The sequence below is a fragment of the Heteronotia binoei genome, chromosome 14, assembly GCF_032191835.1.
Source record: "Heteronotia binoei isolate CCM8104 ecotype False Entrance Well chromosome 14, APGP_CSIRO_Hbin_v1, whole genome shotgun sequence".
NCBI classification, from domain to species: Eukaryota; Metazoa; Chordata; class Lepidosauria; order Squamata; family Gekkonidae; genus Heteronotia; species Heteronotia binoei.
In genome coordinates this window covers 50158744-50175496 of record NC_083236.1, presented here as the reverse complement: position 1 = coordinate 50175496, position 16753 = coordinate 50158744, and the positions used below count along the sequence as shown (strand labels likewise).

At 42.9% G+C, this 16753-nt stretch overlaps 1 protein-coding gene across 1 annotated transcript in view; it reads left to right on the top strand.

Annotated features, from left to right (window-relative positions):
• URI1 (URI1 prefoldin like chaperone) overlaps positions 1–3771 on the top strand; it is a 113011-nt gene extending 109240 nt beyond the window's left edge. The window contains exon 12 of the mRNA XM_060253974.1: positions 3762–3771. The gene's annotated coding sequence lies outside the window, so the exon portion shown is untranslated. The remainder of the gene's footprint in view (positions 1–3761) is intronic.
• Positions 3772–16753: the final 12982 nt, after the last annotated feature.

The window sequence follows — 16753 nt, the reverse complement described above, 5'->3', positions numbered from 1 at the left end:
TCTGGGAGAACTGGGTTTGATTCCCCACTCCTTCACTTACAGCTGCTGGAATGGCCTTGGGTTAGCCATAGCTCTTGCAGGAGTTGTCCTTGAAAGGGCAGCTGCTGTGAGAGCTCTCTCAGCCCCACTCACCTCACAAGGTGTCTGATTCAGAGAAAAGGGCGAGGTATAAATCTGCAGTCATCTTCTTCAAAGATAGAAAGCCTCTGATTATCTGTACTTGGAGGCAATATCAGGGGAAAGCCTCGGCCTCTGTGCTCTGTTTGTTGGCCATCCGGCGCAAGTGGTTGGCTGTGGTGTGAGGCAGGATGCAGCACTGGTTTGATCCAGCAGGGCTATTCTTATGTTCTTAAGCTGGAAAGCCCATTTTCCAAAATATTCTGAAATAGAACGAATCAGTGTTCTAGGCAGGCCATTTCATTCCCTCACCCCGCCCTAGTTACTGGCTTGCTGCAGACCCTCACCTCTTCACATGACCACCTCCTCATTTCCACCATGCTTTTAGATATATAATTTGATAGTCCCAGTGACCTCACAGGGACTATTTCCATAATTTTAGTTAAATCTCTGCTTCATTATTGTGCTTTGTTTATAGGATTGCCAGCTCTGGATCATGAAGCACCTGGAGATTTGCAGGAAATGGAAGGGTGGAACTTGGGGAGGATGGGGTTTGGGGAAGGCAGGGACATCTCCTGGGTATAATGAATCCTTTTTCTAAAGCAGCCATTTTTCTAGGGGGACTGATCATGATTATCTGAAGATCAGCTGTAATAGTGGGAGATCTCAAGGTACCACCTGGAGGCTGGCAACCCTTTTAGTTTGGTCTAGAAGGTGTGTTTTTTATGATAGTACTCAATAATACTGAGTGCCACAGTGTGTGTGTGTGTGTGTGTGTATATATATATATATATATATATATATATATATATATATATAAAAATATAAATAATTTTTTGGGCACTGTGTGACATAGATTGTTGGACTGGATGGGCGATTGGCCTGATCCAACATGGCTTCTCTTATGTTCTTATGCCAGGACTTCTTTTTCGAGCTTTCTCAAGACCTAAGGCGGGAATTTGATAGAAATTGGCACAATCTTATATATAAATTACCGCCTTCCTTCCTTCCTTCCTTCCTTCCTTCCTTCCTTCCTTCCTTCCTACAAAAAAGCACTATTTATACCAGGGATGTTGAACTCATTTGTTATGAGGGCCAGCTCTGACCTAAAGGAGATCTTGTTGGGCTGGGCCATGTCAGGTTGGGCTGGGCCTTGTTGGGCCAGGCCATGTGTATACTTATTTAAGATAAGGTAGCAGAGATATAAGTTTTATAAAGGACTCAGAGAAACACAATTAAATATTTTAAAAAAAAACCCTTAAAATGTGCTTAAAACATTAACACTCATTTGTCTTAAAGGTGCTTTCTTTGTATCTCTCCCAAGGGATTCAGGAAACTGGGCGAAGGAAGCTCTGGCTCTTTCCTTCCTTCTCCAAGGGACCAGGAAGGAGAGGGACTTCAGCCAATAGAAGGAAGAGAGGCTTGGCTCAGTAGTTCTGCTGTGCGATTGAGAGAGCCTGGAAAAACAAGATCTGCCTCCCCCCCCCTTCCTTCCCAAGGGAGGAGCCTCAGCCAATTGAGAAAATAGAATTTTTGCTCTGTAGTTTCTGTATGGTTGAGCAAACCTTGCAAAGCAAGCTGTTATGCAGAAGGAAGCAAGAGAGAAGGAGAAGGAAGCAGATGACAGCCAGTTGCTTGGGGCCCTGATAGGAGCCTTCCAGGGGCCTGATTTGGCCCCCGGGCCACATGTTTAACACCCCTGGTTTATACTGTTTAAGTGTTTTAATGCAATTGTTTTCTATATACCTTACTTTAATGTTGTTTTAATGTTGAAATGCTATACTGTTTTTAGTTTTTCTGCCTTTGGGATACTCTTTAGGTGGAAAAGGGGCTTAGAAATGTCTTAAATAAATAATTAGACATTGGATCTCCTAACCATTTCTGAAGAGAGAGCCTGTGTGATGTATTGATTAAAGTTTTGGACTACAATTTGAGAGAACCTGGTTCAAATTTCCGCTTTGCTTTTCTGCACTTCTTTTTTTGCTTGATTGGGTTTGGTCCCATACTGCATTAATTTATCCCCGGATTTCCACACACATTTTTATGCCTTAAGTTTTCACTTTGTTTCTCCCCACCTTTCCCCTCCCAGTTCTCTTGTGATCGCTTTTACCCTAATGTTTTTATGGAAGCCAAATCTGAATAGGCCTTTTCCAAGTATGTAATGTTTCTATCAGTTTTCTTTGTCCCACCCACTTCCACCCCATTTGTCAATAACTGGACTGTTACCATCATTAAACCACCTCTCTTCCCCACAAGACAGTAATTTAATTTTTTAATTGTGTTGTCTGTTTCCTTTATAAAGTTTCTATCTCTGCTACCTGGCATTCCATTTTATGACACACATGGCCTGGCCCAACAAGGTCTCATTTATGTCAGATCCGCCATCCCTCCTTACAAATGAGTTCGACATCTCTGGGCTAGAGACTTACTTTTACTTTTTAAAAAATAAAGCTATGAATTGTGTTCCCTCTATGCTGAGCTAGTGTGAGCTAGCTCACAGATTTTTAGCTTCCAGCTCACACATTTTTGTCTTAGCTCAGGAAGGAAGACCCCTGAAGAGCACACTAACTGATGCAGTAGCGCACGACTTTAAGGCCAGTAGCTCACAAAGTAGAATTTTTGCTCACAAGACTGCAGCTTAGAGGGAACATTGGCTATGACTGCAGAGAAGTTGCTTAAATAATCATTACAACACTACAGCATTCTATCACTACTTTATGGCCAGTTTTTTTTTTTTTTAAAGAGGAGGCGCTGTGACACCAGTGATAGCAACACTAATGACGACAGCATTCTCCCTTGAAAATCCTCATGTACAGAAGAAAATAAACAGACTCCACAACTGTAAAAATGCACGTTGGGGGAGGCAGACATTTCGAACAACCCTGCCCAAACCAATTCCAATGGCTGTGGATCGACTCCCAAGAGAATCAAGAATAACTCCAGCCTGCAGAAAAGGCTCTTGGGCTGCAGTCACACCCACACAATAAGGCATGTTCAATCCACTTCCAATGCATTTTCCAACTGGATTTTGCCAGTTCACATAGTAAAATCCAGTTGGAATATGCTTTGAAAGTGCATTATTTAGTGTGTGTGATCACAGCCTCAGTCTTTACCTGCCACACAGGTTTTTTGTGAGCAGGGCTTTTTTTGTAGAAAAAGTCCAGCAGGAACTCATTTGCATATTAGGCCACACCCCTGATGTTACCATTGTCTTACACAGGGCTATGTTTGTAGAAAAGCCTGACAGGAACTCATTTGCATATCAGGCCACACCCCCTGACACCAAACCAGCTGGAACTGCATCCCTGTGCATCCCTACTCAGAAAAAAGCCCTGGTTGTGAGGATAAAATGGAGGATAAGAGAATTGCATAAGCCACCTTGGAGATCAAGGTGGGTTATAAATGAAGCAAATTAAAACAAACGAGTAATGTAAAACATACAGTAAGAACAGGCCTAGCTGAAATTTTCCTAGCAAAGGATGGAAGTGAAGGGGGATCTGCTTGGTAGGAGTCCAGCAATGCATTTAGTATAGAAGTCATTAGCTAGAGTGAATCTCCTTTGATTATGTGAAAATCAGAAACACACTTGTGTTCTGTCTACAGCATGCCCACACATGAGGAGAAGGCAGAGAAAATCTTTCGAGTTTAGAGGGGTACATTCGATCCCCCCCCTCTCCCCAAATCTCTGCTCTGGCAGAATCAAGAATATTTGAAAGCAAGTTGTTTACCCAGCTGCTTCTGAACAATATATATTTTTGAAAGAGACAGTTTGCTTATTCATCTCATTTTGACATTGCCAGTTGGTTCCTTTTCTTCCCACCAGCTCTCCCCTCCCCTTAGAGCACAGGGCATTTCACACCCAGTGAGTATCTGATCTAACTTCAAATGCACCATGTATGTTCAAGAAGATAGCCGGTGTAAAATATATTACAGTTCAGCTGGAATCTGTTTTTTGAGAAATCTGTTTCTTGTCTGCTGGAAAAGACTGGCTGGGAGAGAGAGAGAAAGAGTGCTTTACCTGCTACTCACAGGCTTATTACTCAGTGGAAAACCACATTTGTATGTGTGAGTGTGTTTTAAAGAAAAGTTTGGTGTCAAAAGCCCCTTGGACATAAATCAAGACAGATCAGTGATCTGTATGTTCTTCTAAAGCTTTTTCATTATTCAATTTCAAATGGGGAGAATACCAAACGATACCTTTGATGAGTATCAAAATACCATTAATACCTACTCCTGCCCCCTTCTGTTTCTGTCTTCATTAAGGCCATCTGGCGTGACACAGGGCCAATTCTGGAAATTTAGACAGAGCTTGGGAAGAGTTGGTTAAACTGTGCTCCAGGCACATGTAGGGATGCTCAAAGGCCCACTGGTTCAGCTTGTGTCCTGCTTGCCAGTTGCCAGCTCTTCAGGTTTCTCATAAGCAGCTTGTGCCAGTTTGCTGAGTTACTTTCCACACCTATCCAATGTCCATTAACTACCCTACCCATTGCCACTGCCATAACATAAGAGAAGCCATGCTGGATCAGGCCAATGGCCCATCCAGTCCAACACTCTGTGTCACACAGAATTGCACACAGTATTCCAAATGAGACCGCACCATCGATTTATACAGGGGCATTATGATACTGGCCGATTTGTTTTCAATTCCCTTCCTAATAATTCCCAGCATGGTGTTGGCCTTTTTTATTGCAATCGCACACTGTCTTGACATTTTCAGTGAGTTATCTACCACGACCCCAAGATCTCTCTCTTGGTCAGTCTCTTCCAGTTCACACCCCATCAACTTGTATTTGTAGCTGGGATTCTTAGCCGCAATGTGCATCACTTTGCACTTGACCACATTGAACCGCATCTGCCACATTAACGCCCACTCACCCAGCCTCAACAGATCCCTTTGGAGTTCCTCACAATCCTCTCAGGTTCTCACCACCCTGAACAATTTAGTGCCATCCGCAAACTTGGCCACTTCACTCCTTACTCTTAACTCCAAATCATTTATGAACAAGTTAAAGAGCATGGGACCCAGTACTGAGCCCTGCGGCACTCCACTGCTTACCATCCTCCACTGCAAAGAATGCCCATTTATACTCACTCTCTTCTTCCTATTAATTAGCCAGTTTTTGATCCACAAGAGGACCTGTCCTTTTACTCCATGACTCTCGAGCTTACTAAGGAGCCTTTGATGAGGAACTTTATCAAAAGATTTCTGGAAGTCAAGGTAAACAATATCTATCGGGTCTCCTTTGTCCACATGTTTACATGCCTCCTCATCTCAGAGAATTTACCCCTTTTAAAGTTAAACGTGGTTTATTTATTTATTTATTTATTACATTTGACTTATATCCTGCCCTCTCCGCAAGCGGACTCAGGGCGGCTCACAGTATCATCTACACAATTAAACCAATAAAATATATAAAACCATAATTTACATTTTCCAGTTTAAAAGCATATTACAATTACTAATTTAAAACCATTATATAGTGCTGGTCTTTTGGGGCAAGTCTCTATTTATACAAATGGTGAAATCAATAACGTTATGGTCACTGCTCCCAAGTGGTGCGATCACTTTTACATCTCTCACCAAGTCTTGGGCATTACTTAGGACCAAATCCAGGATCACCCCACTCCTGGTAGGTTCTGTGACCATCTGCTCCATAGCACAGTCATTGAGAGCATCAAGAAACTCATTCTCTTTCTCTCGACCAGAACACATATTGGCCCAATCAATCTGTAGGTAGTTAAAATCACCTATTACGACACAAGGTAAAGGAAATGGAATTCCATCACCACCACTTCTGTGCAGCCACAAAGCTGCTAAGTTCTAGGCATCTTGAGTCACATGGTAAGTCAGTTGCAAATCAATTTCGCCATATTTATTTATTTATTTAAAACATTCGCTAGCCACCTCTCTCCCTTGAGGAACTCAAGGCCACTTGATGGTGGTGGTGGAAAGTCCTGTCAAGTCATCATTGACTTATGATGACCCTGAAGGGTTTTCAAGACAAGAGATGTTCAGAGGAGGTTTGCCATTGCTTGCCTCTGCGTTGTAACTCTGGACTTCCTTGGTGATCTCCCATCCAAATACTAATGTTGCTTAGCTTCAAAGATGTGATGTGATCGGACAACTGCACTGGCTACCTATTGAGTACTGGATCCGCTTCAAGGTTCTGGTACTGACATTTAAAGCCTTACGCAGTCGGGGACCAACATACCTGAGGGACTGCCTTTCCCCATATATGCCCAGAGGTCCTTGCGATCGGCTACCAACACTCCTGACCTCCCCTGGGCCTAAGGACGTCCGACTTGCCTCAACCGGGGCCAGGGCCTTTTTCAGCCCTGGCCCCTGCCTGGTGGAATCAGCTCCCTGTGGAGATCTGGGCCCTACCTGAATTACTGCCATTTCGTAGGACCTGCAAGATGGAGCTGATCCGCCGGGCCTATGGCTGAGGCAGCAGGCGTGCTATTATTCCATCATTTGGCCTCCGTTGTGGTAACATCATGCTTACAGTGCAGCTGGTTATTGATATGCTGTGGCCTGTCCACCGGTGGTGTGTTTTATTTATTGATTTTACTGTTAATTTTAAACTGGTGTTTTAACTTTGATATGTAGGTTTTTATTGCTGTTTTTATATGTTGTGATCCGCCTTGAGCCCATAACGGGAAAAGGCGGAATATAAGCCTATTAAATAAATAAATAAATAAATAAATAAATAAAAAATTGCTTCCATTTATCGTTTGGAGTGGCTATCATTCATTTACTCAATTTTAGTAGAGAATTCACATGAAGACAGCAGCAGTTCATTGCATTCCAGTGTACTCCTCGTTGCCCTTCCATCTTTTTTTCAGCTCTGATTTGTGGTGATTAAAAAAACCCATCATAATAAACAATTGTAACTCCAGGATGTCCAGTGTAGAGTGTCAAAGCACTTATTGGGGTTTCTAGGGGCTTTTGCTCCTTTGAATTTCCCTCCATTCTTCACTGGAATTAAGTACTATCTATCCTCTTCAGCTGGCTATATTAAAAGTCAAGTGTTAATCATTAGTTCTTGGGGTGGGGGTGGGAAGGAGTTAAGCGCTTTGTAGCCAAAGCTACTCTCCTTATTAATTGAGTATGTTTTAATGACTATTACAGGACTTCCATGAAATTACAATGGAGAGTTCTTTTTTGCCACTCTACTCAGCCAAGCACAGAGCCTTCCTCTGGAGAAAGAATCTGTTCCACGGGAGTAAGGCTCCTTGTATCGAGGGCTATCATCCTCCCCTCAAGGGTGGTGAGCAAACCACCCTTGGGCTGTGGGCCCCACTAGGCCTCTTTGCTGCAGTGGGGGTAAAGGGCAGGAGCGGTAAGTGACATCACAATGGCATAAAACATAGATATGAGAGAATTCCTAAAACATCATGATATCACGTCCAGATGCAAACCGGAAGTGATGTCACAACAGTTGCCGATGATAAGGTGGAAAGCCTACTTTTGACAGAGAAAGGCTCTGCACTTAGCTGAATGGAGTGGTAGGATACAAGTTTACGTGCATTCACACACACAAATATAAACGTGTGAAGTAAAAAGCAGAATTTAAGCTCCTCACCCCCTCACCCATGGCCAGGGAACAAGAACTGATAATTAAACATTGATTTAAGATTGCCACAGCTACAGGAAATGACTAATTAGACTTCAGACAAAGGAATGAAAGGAAAATTGAAGAGATAAATGGAACCTTTGCTGAATAGGACTTACTTCCAAGTTACCATGTTGTAGTACCTTCTCTGTGGAGAATGGCATTGCTGGATATTTATGTAGAATATTGCATTATATGAAGTGCTGCAAGCACATTGGCAATTTCACTTTGAGGTGATTGTGGAAAAGGAATGACTGAACAGAGCAAACGTGTCATAGTGTGGAAGAAGCCCCTGTGTTCAAAGGCAGTCTTTTGTGAATGAATATAATTTTAGTCTGTGGTGATAATTTGCTCTATCAAGTCTCAACAGCTCTGGGAAAAAGAAGAAGTAGAAATGGAAGAGGAGGAGGATTTATACCCTGCCCTTCACTTGGGAGTCTCACAGCAGCTTACAATCACCTTCTCTTCCTTTCTGTCACAACAGACACCCTGTGAGGTAGTTGGGGCTGAGGGAGCTGTAAAAGAACTGTGACTGCCCATAGTCACCCAGCTGGTTTCATGTGGAGGTGGGGAATAAAACCTGGATCTCCAAATTAAGAGTCTATCCATCACTACATAATGATGTCTAAGTGTTGGACTTCTGCTCAGAACACCTAGCTTCAAATCTCAGTTATACGCTGAGTAAAACTGAAACCATCATGATCTATTTTCAAAAGTTGACAATCCAGTTTTTTGTCAAGACTGGGAGTGCTACTTGATATTCCACTAGCCTGAGGCCACCTCAATCTATGTGATCCCTTTTTCCTGTTGCCATTTTTCTCTGTTAAAAATACAATAAATAAAAGTGGAAATGGTTATTTCACTGAAATGCTTAAAACTCAGGGGCCTTTTAATAGAAAAAGAGGTAATGGAGCTCATTACCACAACTAATTTGCATCACTCATTTGCATATGCCACACACCCCAAACATCTTTGGAAGTGTACTAATTTATATCAGCTCAGCATGTACCTTAAAATGTTTATTGAATTATATTTGTCATAATAAAACCTTAATAAATTGTCATAATAATTATAATTGTCATAATAAAACCTTACTTCCACCATACTTTTAAAATTTCTTTCTCTTGTGGCCACAGTGGCATGATGAAGATTTCCATCTGCCTGCTTTATATGTTTTGGTTATTTTCCCATTTTTTGTGAGGGGAAAATATTAGAAAGTTTGTCGGATCTTAGAGTTGAGCAGAATTCTCACAGGGGGTTTGAACAATGGGGCCCGGAAGCAAGTATTTCAGGAGGGGGTGGGGTTTAAGAAAGAAAGAGCACAATAAAATGTAGAGGTTCCAGAGCTCCGGTCCTGTGAGCTCCTGCCCAAAATGAGGCCTGAAGAAAAGCATATTTAATTCTACCTCTTTGGATCAGGAAAGAATAATCTTTTTATTTTTACTTTTTTAGCCATCTGGTTGCAGCTGAATTATGGTGGCCCCATGCCATTTTTAAGGCAAGAGATGTTCAGGGGTGGTTTGCATTACCTGCCACTGCTTCATGACCCTGGTATTCCTTGGTGGTCTCCCTTCCAAACACTGATCAGGGCTAACCCTGCTTAGCTTCTGAGATCTAATAAGATCAAGTTAGCCTGGGCTACGCAGGTCATGGCAACCTATAAATATAATTAAGCTGTTTGTTTATTAAAATATTTATGAATCACCTTTTTCTGTGGAGGTTCAGGTGGTTCGTTTTTTCAGTTCATCCTTCAGACAGCTTGGCACCAATTCAATAAGTTCCTAGGCAACACTGGGGTGGACTTGGGGAGAACCCTAGAGACACCTGAAGCAGTTGTCCATAGCTTGATTGGCAGCTCTGGAAACCAACCATGGTGCTTTATGGGAGCAGATTATATACCATTCTGCTTTATGGGAGCAGATTATATACCACTATAATACCATACCCTGACTCAGCTGCTTTCACTCTGCAGCACAAAGAGTGAAGAATTAGTTGTTGTAAGACCAGAAGAAAATCTATTTGCTGTGTGGCTGATTTAGGGGAGGCTTTGAGGGACTCCTTTCCCCCACACACAATGGGATGATTTTTTAAGCACATCTTCTGGCTTGGAGGGTTTTCCTTGTTGTGGTTTCAGGGACCAAACTTGAAGCTAGAGCTGAGTGTTCCTGAGGGCACCTACTTTGGGAGGCTATAACTCGGACATCCCAAATCCAATTCCCAAATTCACAAAATGTGAAAGGCAGGTAGAGAAGAGCCTGCTGAAGACTCCCTATAAGTTTGGAGTCTCTAACTCATGAGGGGGCTGTTCTACCACCTCCCAAACCAAATGAATCAAACAAATCATGAATCAGTTTGGGAAATGGAAAAGTTTGTGTAAATTCATGTTTCATTCAATGAAATGAACCACAAACCAACATGAACCACCATTTGCTTGGTTTGTGCCCATTCCTAGTCCATAGGATTACAGCCTCCATTTTTAAAAAAAGTTCAGAGTGACTCCTAGCTTTTTCTTCTTCTAGGGTTGTGGATGCTAGATTGGTGAACTCTTGGAGATGAGGAAGAGGAGGACAAGGAGGAGGACGATGACGACAAGGAGATTGGATTTATACCCCACCCTTCTCTCGGAGTCTCAGAGAGGCTTGCAATCTTCTTTCCCTTCCTCTCCTCAAAACAGACACCCTAGGAGGTAGGTGGGGCTGAGAGAGCTCTTTTGAGAACTGCTTTTGAGAGGACAGCTCTGAGAGAATTTGTGACTAATCCAGACTCACACCGGCAGCTGCATGTAGAGGAGTGGGGAATCAAACTGAGTTCTCTCAGATTAGAGTCCATGCTCTTAACCACTACACCAAACTGGCTCTAGCGGGTGGAACCTGATGAGGGCAGGGTTTGGGGAAGGGAGAAACCTTATAGTAGGTTGAAATGCCATAGAGTCTGCCCTTCAAAGCAGCCATTTTCTCCAGGGAAACTGATCTCTGTAGCCTGAAGATCAGTTGTAATTCTGGGAAATTTCCATGTCCCAGCTGGAGGTTGGGAACCCATTGTCTTCCCTATCTCCCTTTAATATCAGCTGAGGTGGTGAGAGGAATCAGAAAATCCAGTGGGAAAAGGCTTCCTTTGATGTCTAAGGTTAAGATGAAGTAATATGTCTGATTATTCTTAAACCTTGGGTGGGGAAAGATTGTGGGGGGAGAGAATCATATCCCTGTTTGTTGTACCATACAATCTGTTTCTGTGAATGGAGCAAAGGTCCCTTCTGCGTGTGTTTTTGTATAAAGCTCAGTTTCTTCCCCTCCGCTTTTGAAAAACACGCGTGTGGTATCACCTTCAAGTGGGGAGGGTCACACAGCGTCCTTTTGTGTTTCCCTTTTAAGAGCAAGGTATGTCTAACCATTAAAATTATATCATGGGTTTTGGAGAGATTCATCCTTTATTAAAGCAAGAAGCAGCTCAAAAGGAGGAAACATCAGTTCTCTTTCATGAAAGAAATACTTAAGGGATGACAAACAGCACTTGAGATTGAATCATGATGAGGCGGGTCAGCTGCCGCTTTCCTCTGTATAGAGGCATTTCTATATTTCACTATATGTTACGCCTTGATAGAAAAATGGGCTCATTCTGAGGGAATTTCTAGCGCAAAAAAAAGAAGAAGAAAAAAAAAAAGAAACAAAGGTTACCCTCTGAGATGTTAATGGATGAAGCTCTACTTTTCAAACCTTTCTGGGACGAAGGACGGGGAGAATTGCCTTTTGTCTACCACTTTAAAAAGGAAAAAAATAAAGGCTGTGCTTCGCCAAGTAATCATATGTGGATACATATTTATGTGCAAAATAAAAACACAAGCAAACAGAACACCAAGGGTTTAGCACTTGTTGGAGCTGAACATTCCAAAATGGTCCAAGATACATATGTTAAAATATCCAAGACGCAGAGATGATATTTCTCTGGCAGCCAAATTCGCATTTTCAAAAATAAGTGAGCCAGAACCTAAAAATAACACAGCGGAATTTAAAAGGAGTTAAAGAAATAACCGTTCCCTCCATGTTGGACAGGGGGAGAAATGCCAGGGAGGCCTGGCTCTACAAATAGTCCCATGGTAGAGTTGCCAAACCCCAGTTGATATCCTGGGATTAAAACTGATTTCAGTTCCCCTGGAGAAAATGGCTACTATGGAGGGTGGGGTCTATGGCATTATACACTGCTAAGGTCCTTCCCCTCTCCAAGCCCTGCCTTTCCCAGGCTCCACTCCCAGAACTCCAGGAATTTCCCAAGCAGAAGTTGGCAAGCATAACAACCAGTTTAGGCATCTATGTAGGGTTGCCATTCCCCAGTGGGGATAGGGGATCCTCTGGTTGGAGGTCCTCCCCCCGCTTCAGGGTCATCAAAAAGTGGGGGGGGGAGGGGGAAGGGAAATGTATGCTGGGCACTCCATTGTTCCCTTTGGAGACCGATTCTCATAGGGTATAATGGAGAATTGATCCATGGGTATCTGGGGCTTTGGGGCGGCTATTTTGTTTGAGGCAGAGGCACCAAATTTTCAGCATAGCATCTGGTGCCTCTCCTCAAAACACCCTCCACGTTTAAAAAGGATTGGACCAGGGGGTCCAATTTTATGTGCCCTAAAAGAAGGTACCCCATCCATTATTTCCAATGGAGGGTTTAAAAGGTGTGTGGTCCCTTTAAATGTGATGGCCAGAACTCCCTTTGGAGTTCAATTATGCTTGTCACAACCTTGCTCCTGGCTCCACCCACAATGTCTCCTGGCTCCACCCCTAAAGTCCCCAGATATTTCTTGAATTGGACTTGGCAACCCTACATCTATGTACAAGCAGCAGAAGGCAGATTTCCATTTATTGTACAACAATATTCATCACTTTACTTGCTTTCTATTCTTTTCTTGTTGTATAAATACTGGTTTTGTTTCTTCAGCAACCCCTTCTCTCAAAGGCGGTGTGCTGACCCTGGACAATTGAAAAACAAACAAATTATAGCAGTATAATGTAAAAGGGGACATTCAGATGAAATATTCAGTCTCTGCCCCACTGTTAAGAGCTGGCGTCTAATTTAAAGTATTGTACTTGTTTCCACCTGACATCTTTTGGAAAGAATGCGGGTGTTGGGTAGCATAGTAGGGACCATCACTGATGACTTCCTAGGATAGGCAGCAGTCACATGATTGGGCTGTGTATAGCAGCATGGTATAGTGGTTAGAGAGTGAGACTTGGATTATAGAGGCTTTGGTTCAAATCAGAGTTTACAGTCTGCAGACTACAGAGATTGATTCCATTGGAGAAAATAGTTTTGGAGGATACCTTCCTAGCCAGGAAATTTTGGATGGTGGGGCAGCTGGGAAAGATGGGGGGTGGGGGAGTGGGAGAGAAAGAGAGGGGTGGAGAGAGAGAAGAAGACCTTCCCTCCACCTTTCCGGCAGACTGAGAGCAATGTTCCCTCTAAGCTGCAGAGTTTTATGAGCAAAAATTCTACTTTGAGCTACTGGTATTAAAGTTGTGAGCTACTGGCCTTAAAGATGTGAGCTAGGAGAGCCAGTTTGGTGTAGTGGTTAAGTGTGCGGACTCTTATCTGGGAGAACCGGGTTCGATTCCCCACTCCTCCACTTGCACCTTCTGGAATGGCCTTGGTCAGCCATAGCTCTGGCAGAGGTTGTCCTTGAAAGGACAGCTGCTGTGAGAGCCCTCTCAGCCCCACCCACCTCACGGGGTGTCTGTTGTGAGGGCGGAAGGTAAAGGAGATTGTGAGCTGCTCTGAGACTCTTCGGAGTGGAGGGCGGGATATAAATCCAATATCTTCTTCTCGGGGAGGGACGGTGGCTCAGTGGTAGAGCATCTGCTTGGGAAGCAGAAGGTCCCAGGTTCAATCCCTGGCATCTCCAAATAAGGGTCCAGGCAAATAGGTGTGAAAACTTCAGCTTGAGACCCTGGAGAGCCGCTGCCAGTCTGAGAAGACAATACTGACTTTGATGGACCAAAGGTCTGATTCAGTATAAGGCAGCTTCATATGTTCATATGTACTGTATAAATTAGTGTGCTCTGGGGCCATCCTTCCTGAGCTAAGACAAAAATGTATGTGCTGGAGGCTAAACATCTGTGAACTAGCTCATGCTAACTCAGCTTAGAGGAAACACTGTCTGAGAGGTGTGGGCTTGTTGCGTTTTCTTCCTGCTTCTACAGCTGGCAGAAATACCATGAATCAGTAATATGTGCCTACTCATGGTATTACGTCCCTACAAATGTTCCCTCTAAGCTGCAGAGTCTTGTGAGCAAAAATGCTACTTTGTGAGCTACTGGTATTAAAGTTGTGAACTACTGGCATTAAAATTGTGAGCTACTGCATACATTAGTGTGCTCTAGGGTCATACTTCCTGAGCTAAGACAAAAATGTGTGAGCTGGAGGCTATAAAATCTGTGAGCTAGCTCACCCTAACTTAGCTTAGAGGGAACACTGGTTCCTACCCTATCCTTTCCAGACTGCTCCCAAATTGCCTGGAATTTCCCAACTTGTTCAGGTATTTTTCATCTTTGAAGCTGATTGGATGACTATGAACCACTAAGCGTTAATAATGTAAAACGTGACACGGTGGTTCTGTTCAGATGTCACAGGATTCAGCTCCCTGGGATCCCTGATTCAGGTGAATACTCCCGATAAGCTGTGGAGTCTTGTGAACAAAAATTATACTTTGTGTGCTACTGGCATTAAAGTTGTGAGCTACTGCATAAATTAGTTTGCTCTGGGGCCATTTTTCCTGAGTTAAGACAAAAGGGACCGCACACCTTTTAAATGCCTTCCCTCCATTTGTAAATAATGAACAATAGGGGCACCTTCTTTTGGGGCTCATAGAATTGAGCCCCCTGGGCCAATGCTTTTGAAACTTGGAAATTGTTTTGAGGAGAGACTCCAGATGCTATCCTGAAAATTTGGTGCCTCTACCTCAAAAAACAGCTCCCCCACAGCCCCAGATATCCATGAATCAATTCTCCATTATAGGAATCAGTCTCCATAGAGGAGAACAGAGTGCCCAACAGACATTACCCATCCCCGCTTTCTGATAACCTTAAGTGGGGGAAGGTCTCCAAACTGGGGGATCCCCTGGCCCCAACTGGGGATTGGCAACCTTAACCTCACTTCTTCACTGAGTATACAATTTATTTAGTTTTCTACTTTAATATACTTCAGTTTTGTTCAAGACAGATGATTATGTTCTCTTATGTTCTTATGATTTTAGGACCAAGTTAGAGCAAATTTTTTAAAGCATGGTTCCTTTGGGGAACAGGCTGGTTTTCTTTTTCTTCAGGATCTGACCAGGCTGGATCTGCAAATACAGCCCTCCAGAGAATTCAGTTTTCTACTTTCCGTTCAAACAACAAGGTTTCTTTTCATTTCTTTTACGTGGCCTTTCTCTGCTCAGGTAGGCCAAAGGGCTTACATCTTTCCAACTGGAAAAGAATTCCAAAAGTCTTAGAAAAGGCAAACAATAGGCCTTATTTGTTTTTGCAACATTTTTAACTGGTTCACTGAGGAACTAAGCCTTGTTAAAAAAGGATTTTACTCTAGGTCATCGAGAGTTTGAGGAGTTCAACAAGAAAAGAAAAAGAAGCTGGTTGTCACAGCTCCTGTCTTCTCTTCCTTACAAAAGCTTTCTGGGCAGCATTTAAGAGTGTTCATTTCAAAAGCTTGGTCTTTACTGGAGACGATTAGAAAAATGGAATGATAAAAAACAGGGAAAAAGTTGATGCCAACCTTCAGGTGGGGCCTGGGGAATCCTCTGGAATTACAGCTCTTCTCAGGCAGGGCTTTTTTTGTAGCAGGAACTCCTTTGCATATTAGACCACACACCCCTAATGTAGCCAATCCTCCAGGAGTTTATAGGACACCCTGTACTAAGAGGCCTGTAATCTCTTGGCTAGATCTGGGGGGGTGTAGCCTAATATGCAAAGGAGTTCCTGCCCGCAGGGCTTTTTTCACAGAAAAAGACCAGCAGGAACTCATTTGTATATTAGGTCACACCCCCAACATCACCATTGTTTCACGCTGGGCTTTTTTGCAGAAAAAGCCCAGCCAGAACTCATTTGCATATTAGACCACACCCTCTGATGCCAAGCCAGCCAGAACTGTGTTCCTGTGCGCTCCTGCTCAAAAACAAGCCCTGCAGGTTAATAATATTAAGCTTCCTTAGATATTACAAAGTACAAGAATCCCAAATCTATGGTTTAACCATAGTGTTTTGGTTGAATGCTAGAGCGTTCCTGGCAACATGATGTCATCCAGGGCATTTTTTGTAGAAAAAACCACTTCTGCTCATCTTTTGCTTTGGAAAGCCCATAACCTTGAGTTGGTTGTGATAGGACAGCATGCTTTACCTGTTTAAATACCAGGTCAATGTAAAAAAAAACTGGATACCTTTGATGTACCTTTGGTCAGAGAGGCTTGTGAAACTTGGGGTAGAGAGGTATTACCCAGATTCTACTGTCATTGGGGAATAGAAATAACTCTTTGGTCTATGAACCAGTTTAAATGCCTTGGAGACATATATCAGAAGATTTAGTTACCTTAGCACTTTAATCCTAGGGAACAGCCCCACTTATATCCATACTCCATGAAAATGAAACCAGGTATGGGGAGTAAATGCATGTCCATTTGGCATGGGAGTGTGATTTTATGTGAGAAAAAAACACCAAGGTTCCTCAGTACAGGTTATTTTATTCAGTCTGTTCAACAGCTTGAGTATTATTGCAATTCTGGCTTGCTGTAATTGACTGAAAATCCTAACAAACCTGGAAAATTATGAAGCCTCCATTGCGGTCGATTGTATTGTCCAGTAATTGATCAATATGTTATATTGATCATCACCTGATAATTTGCAACTAGTTCTATGCAAGTGCTCTTGTCTCGAAAAAGTTATCAACTGCTGTAGACGCCAATAGAAATTTAAAGAACTGCCTCAGTGCGTTTTGCCCTAGTTTACAGTGCAGCCCTAAGCAGAGTTACATGCTTTTAAGCCTACTGAA